General features: G+C 47.1%; 1 long non-coding RNA gene across 1 annotated transcript; it reads right to left on the bottom strand.

The window, feature by feature from the left end:
- Positions 1-3,084: 3,084 nt before the first annotated feature.
- LOC123830850 lies at positions 3,085-7,532 on the bottom strand. Its single transcript, XR_006787817.1, has 3 exons — positions 7,425-7,532; positions 6,531-6,597; positions 3,085-3,546 (listed from the first exon to the last, which is right to left on the bottom strand). It is a non-coding gene; the product is annotated as an uncharacterized LOC123830850 (long non-coding RNA).
- Positions 7,533-9,003: the final 1,471 nt, after the last annotated feature.

Here is a 9,003-nt window from a genome sequence, read left to right as displayed (position 1 = left end):
TGAAGCTTTTCCCCAGCTTCACTGGAGCTTCTCCAGGGCCCCAAGTCCCTCTGTTGATGCCACTTGCAGTTTCGTTCTTGCCCACAACAACCTCAAACGACCCTCTCCTTTGTCCCTTGAGAAAACCCTATGAATAAAATCATATCTGAAAGCTCACTGGGGACCAGCTATAAAGTATTCTGCGCATGTAAGGAGTTATACTTACTAGTAATTTTTGATCCTAGGGTTTGTAAATATATTCCAGGGTCTGCTAACCCTCTGTAAAAAGATTCATGGTCAAATGAACCTCAGAAATGCTGAGAACTGTATTCCCTTCTTAGAAATTCACAGTGAGAATTAGTGTTTTTATAGCTCAGAAAAGACCCACAGCAAAGCCCAGGCTTCAACCCTGGGATTCCCTTTATCCAGCAGTGCTTCCTGTCCATGGGGTGTTCTGAGAATACTGTATTCATTTCTCACACGCACACAGCACTTGTTCAATTACAGAAAGCAAACAATATAATTTAAATTTCCCACTTCCCTTGTGGGATTTTCTCAGTATGTTTCTTCCACAAATGAGGAGTAACAATGAGTTTGTTTACAGATAATGTGCAGGACTGATAGTGGCTGTATTTATTCTACTGATCATTCTTTTTCAACGAAGATTAATCTGAACTTAGAAGTGGTCAAATTTGAGGTACCTATTTCAAAGCCAGGGCAGCTATTTGGGGCCAGAGCCTGCTTTCCAGTCCAGTGCTCACTGTGCTGAGACAGGGAGTCACCTGTCTCCTCATATTTCTGTTCCCTCAGCAGATGTCAAAACCAGACCATGACAGGACTGCTCCCCCCTGACACTGGCAAGGCTGTTGGGAACAAAGTGAAAGGGGTCATCTTTTAAAACCCACTGAGGATTATACTGAGGAAGGGTGGCCCTGCTGGGGAAGACTCTCAGAACCTCAGAACCCCAGCCTCCAGCGAGAGCCATGAGAGAGGGCCGGGTTAGCTGTACACCAGGGGGCCTGGTCTTGCCAGTTAAAGAAAACCTGTCCCATGAAAGTGCAGGCTCACAAATGGGCAGCATTGCAGAGAGGCTCAAGCATGCACTTGGGCATCAGCTCCTGGTTCAAATCCTGCCCTACCACTCTCCAGCTGGATGACCATGCAGTGCTACTCCCTCTCCCTGAGCCTCTGTTTCTCCTTCTGTAAAATGAGGAGTGTGAAACCTGCTTCATAGAGGGTAATAAGGATTGAATAAGACCTTAGCCTATTGCCTTACAGTGTAGTTTTATAATAGGCAGCATGATTTCTCCAACGTTGTTCTTCTTTCTCTGGATCGCTGTTGCTGTCTGGGGCCTTTTGTGGTTCCATATACATTTTTTAAATATTTGTTCTAGTTCTGTGAAATACATCATTGGAATCTTGATAGGAATTGCATTGAATCCATAGATTGCTTTGGGTAGTATGGACATTTAAATGTTAATTCCTCCTATCCATAAACACAGTATGTGCTTCCACTTATTTGTATCTTCCTCAATTTCATAGTAATCAAAACAGCATGGTACTGGCATAAAAACAGACACATAGATCAATGGAACAGAATAGAGATCCCAGAAATAAACCCACACCTTTATAGCCATTTAAAAATCTGATAAAATAAAGGAAGCAAGCACATACAATGGGCTAATGATAGTTTATTCAACAAATGGTGTTGAGAAAATTGGATAGACACATGCAGAGAAATGAAACTAGACCACCTTATTACACCACACACAAGAATAAATTCAAAATGGATCAAAGACTTAAATGTTAGACCAGAAACCATAGCAATTGTAGAAGAAAACATAGGCAGCAAAATCTTGGACATTGCTCATAGCAATATTTTATTGGATATATCTCCCCAGGCAAGGGAAACAAAAGAAAAAATTAATAAATGGGACTACATCCAACTAAAAAGTTTTTGCACAGCAAAGGAAACCATCAACAAAATAAAAAGACAACCCACAGAATGGGAGAACATGTTTGCCAATATATCTGATAAGTGGTTAATATCCTAAACTTATAAAGAACTTACAAAACTCAACACCAAAAAATGAATGACCCAATTAAAAAATGAGCAAAGGACCTCAATAAACACGTCTCCAAAGAGGATATACAAATGGCCAATAGACATATGAAAAGATGCTCAATGTCACCACTAATCATCAGAGAAATGCAAATTAAAACCACAGTGAGAATTTTACACCTGTCAGAATGGCTATCATCAATAAATCAACAAGTGCTGGTGAAGGTGTGGAGAAAGGGGAACCCTTTTGTACACTTGGTGGGAATTCAGACTGGTGCAGCCACTGTAGAAAGCAGTAGGAAGATACTGCAGAAAATTAGAAGTGGATCTGCCTTTCAATCCAGCTATCCCACTTCTGGGAATGTACCCAAAGGAACCCAAAACACCAATTTGAAAGAACATGAGTATCCCTTATGTTCACTGCAGCATTATTTACAACCGCCAAGATATGGAAGCAGCCCCAGGGTCCATCAGTAGATGAGTGAATAAAACAACTGTGGGACACTTACACAACAGAATAGTACTCAGACATAAAAAAGAAAATTTTACCTTTTGCAACAGTATGATTATACCTGGAGAACATTATACTAAGTGAAATAAACTAGTCAGAGAAAGACAAATACCATATGATTTCACTCATGTGGAATCTAATGAACAAATGAACTAACGAGAAAAATGGGGACAAACTCATAGATGGAGAACAGATGAGAGCTAGGTGGGGGAAGGGGAGGGATGGAGGGATTGAATAAAAAGGAAAAAGGACTCATGGACATGGACAACAGTGTGGTGATTGCTGGGGGCAGGTATAAGGGGACTAAATGGTAATGGAAAAAATACAATGGAGACTAAATTTTAAAAAAGATATTAGCTCTGGCTGGTGTCGCTCAATGGATTGAGTGCCGGCCTGCAAACCAAAGGGCCACCGTTTGGATCCCCAGTCAGAGCACACGTCTGGGTTGTGGGCCAGGTCCCCAGTAGGGGGCAGTCGAGAGGCAACCATACATTGATGTTTCTCTCCCTCTATTTCTCCCTCCCTTCCCCTCTCTAGAAACAGACAAACAAACAAACAAACAAACAAACAAATAAATAAAATCTTTTAAAAAGAGTCAGCCCATTGACTGAAACAACAGTTGATACCATATTTGTGTGTGTGTATGTATATAATGTGTACGTACAGACATACACAGTAGACATGCACACACATACAGCAGGTCCTCAAATAATGTTGTTTCATTATAACATTGATGAGAAAATAAAAAATTGATTCCTGGCCAAGGCCACAGCCGGTGTGTGGTTTGCATGTTGTCTCCATGGCTGTGGGTTTTCTCCGGGGATTCTGTTTTCCTCCCACATTCCAAAGACGGACAGGTTCATCAGCGTGTCTGCGCTGTCCCCGTCTGAATGTGGGCTGGTGTCGGTGAGAGTGCCCCACCATGAACCGCGTCCTGTCCAGGGGGGCGGGCGGGCTTCCACCAGGATGGGCTCTAGCCACCCGAGACCCTGACCTGGAATTAGAGAGTTGGAAAGTAATTCTCTTGCTTTCTTTTATTCATCTTTCTTAAATGTACTTAGAGCTCACATTATTTCAATGTTTGATATTAAATGTGCTTTGGGTCTTTACTTAAAAGTTTGGTGGGGTTTTTTGTAATCAGATAGATGCCATAGGAAATGAACTCTTGTCTGTATCAATTAGCCTGGAGGAAAATTGGTTTCTTGTACATTGTTTTGCTTAAAGTAACAATTTCCAAGAACCTTTCAATACATTAAGTTAGCACTTGCTGTGCAGCCACACCCTCCACCCCAGCCCCACACACTGATGCACACATGTGTGGCGGGGCAATGATTCCCCTTCTCCGAAACGCTCTGCATTCTAAAAGCTTTAACACCGAGAACCTGCCTCCAGTCCTCAGATTTGAAGACCACCAGGAGGACTTATTAAAAATACAGATTCCTGCTCCCTCCCCCTTCCAGACTCTGGCTCTGAGGTCATGGTTAAGGTTCAGGAAACTGTATTGTCACAAGCTACCCAGCTGAGTGGCAGGCAGGGGCTTGGCAAGTACACCTACCTCGTTCAGTTAAAGTATGATTCATTTTATTTTATTTTTTAAAGGCATGATTCACTTTAAATGTGCATTTACACACACACTCTCTTTCTCTCTCAATCAGAAGCTCCATCCATCTCCATAGGTGGCCGAAGGGCACATGAACTGCTCACACATTTTTTTTAGGAAAGAATCACTTTCCTTTTAAAGGTTTTATTTATTTACTTTTAGAGAGACGGAAAGGGAGGGAGAGAAACATCAGTGTGTGAGAGATACATGGATCTGTTGTCTCTTGCTTGCCTCCATCTGGGGACCTGGCCTGTAACCCAGGCACGTGCCCTGACTGGGATTGAACTGGCGACTTTTGGTTCATAGGCCAGCACTCAATCCACTGAGCACAGCAGCCAGGGCTCACACATTTTTCTGATGAGCAGTATCGGAGCCCCTGCCTGTGCATGCTGAGCCCTGTGAGGGAAGTGATGTCGAACTCTCTAGAGCAGCTTTGTGATTGAAAGCGTTGGGGCTCTGGGATGGCAACGGGTGATGGGGACAGGGCACGGTGCAGAAGGCATGAGGTGAAAATGCAAAGAGAGTTGGGGAAAGTGGGAGTATCCTGCCTGCCTTGATGGAAGACAGGAGGCCCGGCACATGGAAGGTTGCTGTCTCCAAGTAAGGTAGGCTGTGAAAGCCTTGCTGGGCTTCAGTGGGAGGATCATGGGAGCCCGTGCAGGCTTCTGAGCACAGAGTTACATGATCCAATACACAGACCAGGAAAATTGATCCAGCCATGTTGACAGGACAGATGGAGGTGGGGAGAGGGACCCAGGTTCACCTGTTCAGAGGCTGTTGTAACATGTTCATGGAGAAACCAGGGAGAGACCCATGTCAAGGTTGGGGAGTGGCCACAGGAAGAAAGGGAAGAACATGAGAGGCACTTGAAGGAGCCCTGCACTGGGCAGCAGCTGCATGAAGCTCACAGAGGAGGTGAGGCAATAAAGATGGTCGTGAGTTTGGGGAGGGGGGAGGAATAATCCTCAACATGGCTCAGCAGTGGACAGGGAGCGGGCGACACAGGAGAGATATGGGTTAGACCTAGCACACGCGGTAACATAACAATGATCGCCAAGGCCACGTGCCCCTCCCCATCACCCAGTGCCGCCCTCCAAGGGCTAAAGGCCATCCCCTTCATGTACCTCCCGTGGCTGGGGAGGGAGGGAGGCCTGGGCTGGGACTGAAGGAGCCGCCAGCCCTCCACAGACACTTTTGAGGCCAGGAAGTGATGATGTCACTGGGGATGAGGAGAGGAGGAGTGGGAAAGGAGAAAGAGGAGACAAAAGAGGGGAGAAAGGATGGGAAAGGAGGGGACAGAAAAGGGGAAAGAGGAGGAGAAGAAAAGGGCTGAGAAGGAGGAAAGAATGGGAAAGTCTGGAGAAGGAGGGGAGGGAAGACGAGGAGGAGGAGGAGGAGGGCAGACTTGGGACGAACCCCCTCACTGTGAGGGAATGCAGAAGACAGGCAGATGTGAACTGTCCTGACTAGCCAGGCTACACAGACCACAGCCAGAGCAACAGCTGCTGAGATGCACTCCAGGGACTTTCTCTAGTTTCCTGTCTACCTCCCCCAAAGCACAGGAAGGTTTATTTAAATATGACTAGTAAAGTCAACACAGAGCAAGTATGCTTACATGCGCTCTAGAGGCTTATCCTGGGTCCTTAAAGGGTGTTCAAGGCAGGAATAATAGGCCCTTTGTCGAGAATTTTTCTGTCCTGGAGCTCTTTCTAGGTCTATGACCGAGGAGCCCATTTTACAGATGAGAAAACTGAGGCTCAGACCAGATCAAACACTCATCCCGACCCCACAGCTGGTAAGTAACAGAGGCGGACTATGAACCCAGGTGAGTCTGCCCTCAGAGTCTGAGACCCTCCACGAAGGAGGAGGACCCTTCAGGGACATGGTGGCCCTCTCCCTTCCTGGGTGTGCAGACCTTCCCTAGCAGGCTCCAGATCCCCGGCACATTCAGGAGGCCCCAAAAGCCATTCCCTCCCACTCATCTGTAATCAGGTTGTGTTTTTCTTAAATCAGCATTCACTGTAAGTCTCGTTCAAGACTAATTCCGCTGCAGACAGGACCTCATTGAAAGTGATTTGTTTGCAGTCTCCCGGCTGGGGGCTAGGTCCTGCCTCTGTGCAGAACCCGACAGAACTGATGGACTGAGCTGGCCTCCCAGAGCGGATCCTTCCCCTCGAACTGGCTCTTTAAACTTGTGATTTGTGATTGATTAGAAGGGCAGAGGTGGGGGATATTTAATTTGGCTCACTGATTACAATTGTTATGTAGATGGATCCAATTAGATACTGGGGCTTGAGAAAATGCAATAGTAATGAACCACACAAACTTCTCAAGAACTTTAAAGATTTGCTTATAGATTTTCTGGGGCTGGCCCTCACCTTAATTGCTCCTCATGCCTCTGGATTGCTAAGGTTCTGGAATGTGATGGGGGACCAAGGAGAAGGCCTGGAAAAGATGGGCAAAATTCACCTTTTCTAGAATTATAACAGAACTACACCCAGGCAATAAGAGCTCAGTGAGTCCTTCGGTGGCCAGAGGCTGGAGGCACAGAATGTGTCCATCTGCCCCTGTCAGGGAAACAGCCAAGGGAGGCATTTCACCTGGAGGGAATTCAGCACATGGAAGTGCTTACACTGAAGGTGGAAAAGCTTAGAAGTCTAATAGGGGATGGTGAAGCCGCTCCCAGCTTAGCAACAGTAGGAAGCTGCCGGTACCACCCAGGAGGCACAGAGGGATGTGGGGAGGAAAGTGGTGTTATCAGAAGCCACAGCCAGGCAGGGCTGGACCATGGTTATCAGAGGAGACACAGCCATTGCCCCCAAAATACCCCCAACACAGAAGAGGGAAGACTACACAAGCACCCCGGCGTCTCCTTTCTTTTCATTTCCCAGTCTCCCATTAGTGCTCCCACTGGTAGAAACTAGCAAAACCCTGCTGCCAGGGAGCCTGGGAAATGTAGTTCCCAGCGGTGCCAGAAGATCAGGGAAGGGAGGGGAGAGTGTCTGATAGCAAACGGACTCAGAGGGGCACGCAGAGGAGTGCCTCCCAGCCGCTGCCCTGCAGGAGCTCCCAGTCCGCTCAGACCAGCACAGGGGTGCAGGAGGGTGAGCACACCCTGGCTAGCGTTATCACCCGATCTGCGTGTTACAGAGAGAACGTGGTTGGGAGAGGCCGTCACCGAAGGGAAGGGAAGAAAGAAGAGGGGAGGGGAATCATTACGAGCTGACCCCTCGTGCGTGCCACACGGTTTGCCGGGTGCTTTCTGTACATACCGCAGCCCCTTCATCCTCTTCCTCCTCCACACGGCCTTTCGAGGTAACCCCATCCCCGCCTCACAGGAGAACACTGAGGTTTCGGAGGTGGGGAGAGGACGCGTGCCCGGTAACAGGCGAGACGTGGCAGGGCCAGGGGGAGGACACAGCCTCACAGAGCCCGGTCTCCTGTCAGCGTTCCCAGTGCAAGTGGCTGCCTTACTCCAGCCCTCCATCCATCTTTGGGCAAATGCGACCTTTTCCAAATGCAGGCAAACCTTAATCCCAATCTTAAAGCACAAAGAAGTTAATAAAAGGAAGCATTTATTGAACTAGAACAAAAAACCAGACTAGTTAATTACTTTTAACTCCTGTTAAGTATTTACGAGCTCAATGGAAATGTTTTCTTTAATTGAAGCCCATTGTTTTAAGCTTAAAAGAAACAATGAAAACCTCTCTAACACTTCTTCAGAGCCTAGACCCTTGGCTAACCACATTCCCCCAGTGTAGGCCCCTGGGCGATGGTCTCAGCTGCCTGTGACTGGGTGTGCTTCTGTGTGTGTGACACTGCTGCTTTGCTGTAGTTTCCACATTTGCAATTATTTAATTATTGTGATTTATGTTCACTGTTGTTCCCATCCTCCTGGATCACAAATTCCACAAGGGCAGAGGTGGTTTTAGTCTGTGGCCTACTCACTCTACAGCTGACACCTGCTGGTGCCTCTGCCTGGCTGCATCGCACACGCAGTCAGTTAGTGAGTATTCATGGGGTACGTGGTGATGCCAGCACCCGTGACAGATGCCAGACATGTTTGTGCATCGACCTATTCATCCAAGAAGTGTTTATTGATCATCTACTAGGAACCAGTCCCAGCGGCCAGTATTGGGGAGGTACTGGTAAGCAAAGCAGGTGTGTTCTCTCTCCTCACAAATTTTGTTTCTTAGCGTCACAGCTCAGCAAGGCAGGTATCATTCACCTCATTTTGTAAATGAGGCTCAGGAAGGGTGGGAAGGATTCTAAACACACGCTCCTAAGAAGGGCCAGGGCCAGGATTGGAATCTCTTTTCGCTGCTGACACTGCCCCTTCTCCTTGCTGGGGCCGGTGGGAGGCAGAGAACCTGCAAATTCACTAGAGAAGTCAAGAGACCCTGATGCCTTATGTGTTTCTCAAAATAAGAGAAGACAATGAGAGACCTGGTAATCCACTAGTCCCAGCCATCAAGATTCCATCTGTATGGCCTTCACACAGCACCTGGCATGTGTCAGTCTCACAACAAACACTGGCTAAAACAACAGTCCTTAATCACTTTCTTAAAAAAAAACAACATGGGACCAGTATTTAAATCAAAATAGGACAATTTTACCCCTGGAGATGGTCGGCAATGTCTGGAGGTGTTTTTGGTTGTCACATGGGGTTGGGGTGCTACTGACATCTCGTGGGTGAAGGCAGGGATGCCGCCACACACCCTGCCGTGCACAGGACAGCCCCTGAGACCAGGAACGATCTGGCCCCAAATGTCAATAGTGCAGAAGGCGAGGAGCTGGTCTAGTGGGGACTTCGCTGGTGTCATTAGTTCTTCTCTTATAACATTATTTTCA

This window comes from Phyllostomus hastatus, unplaced genomic scaffold (genome assembly GCF_019186645.2).
Source record: "Phyllostomus hastatus isolate PE091 unplaced genomic scaffold, TTU_PhHast_1.1 phas_scaffold_129, whole genome shotgun sequence".
Taxonomy (NCBI): domain Eukaryota; kingdom Metazoa; phylum Chordata; class Mammalia; order Chiroptera; family Phyllostomidae; genus Phyllostomus; species Phyllostomus hastatus.
The sequence above is the reverse complement of the archived record's forward strand: the minus strand, read 5'-3'. Positions and strand labels throughout refer to the sequence as shown.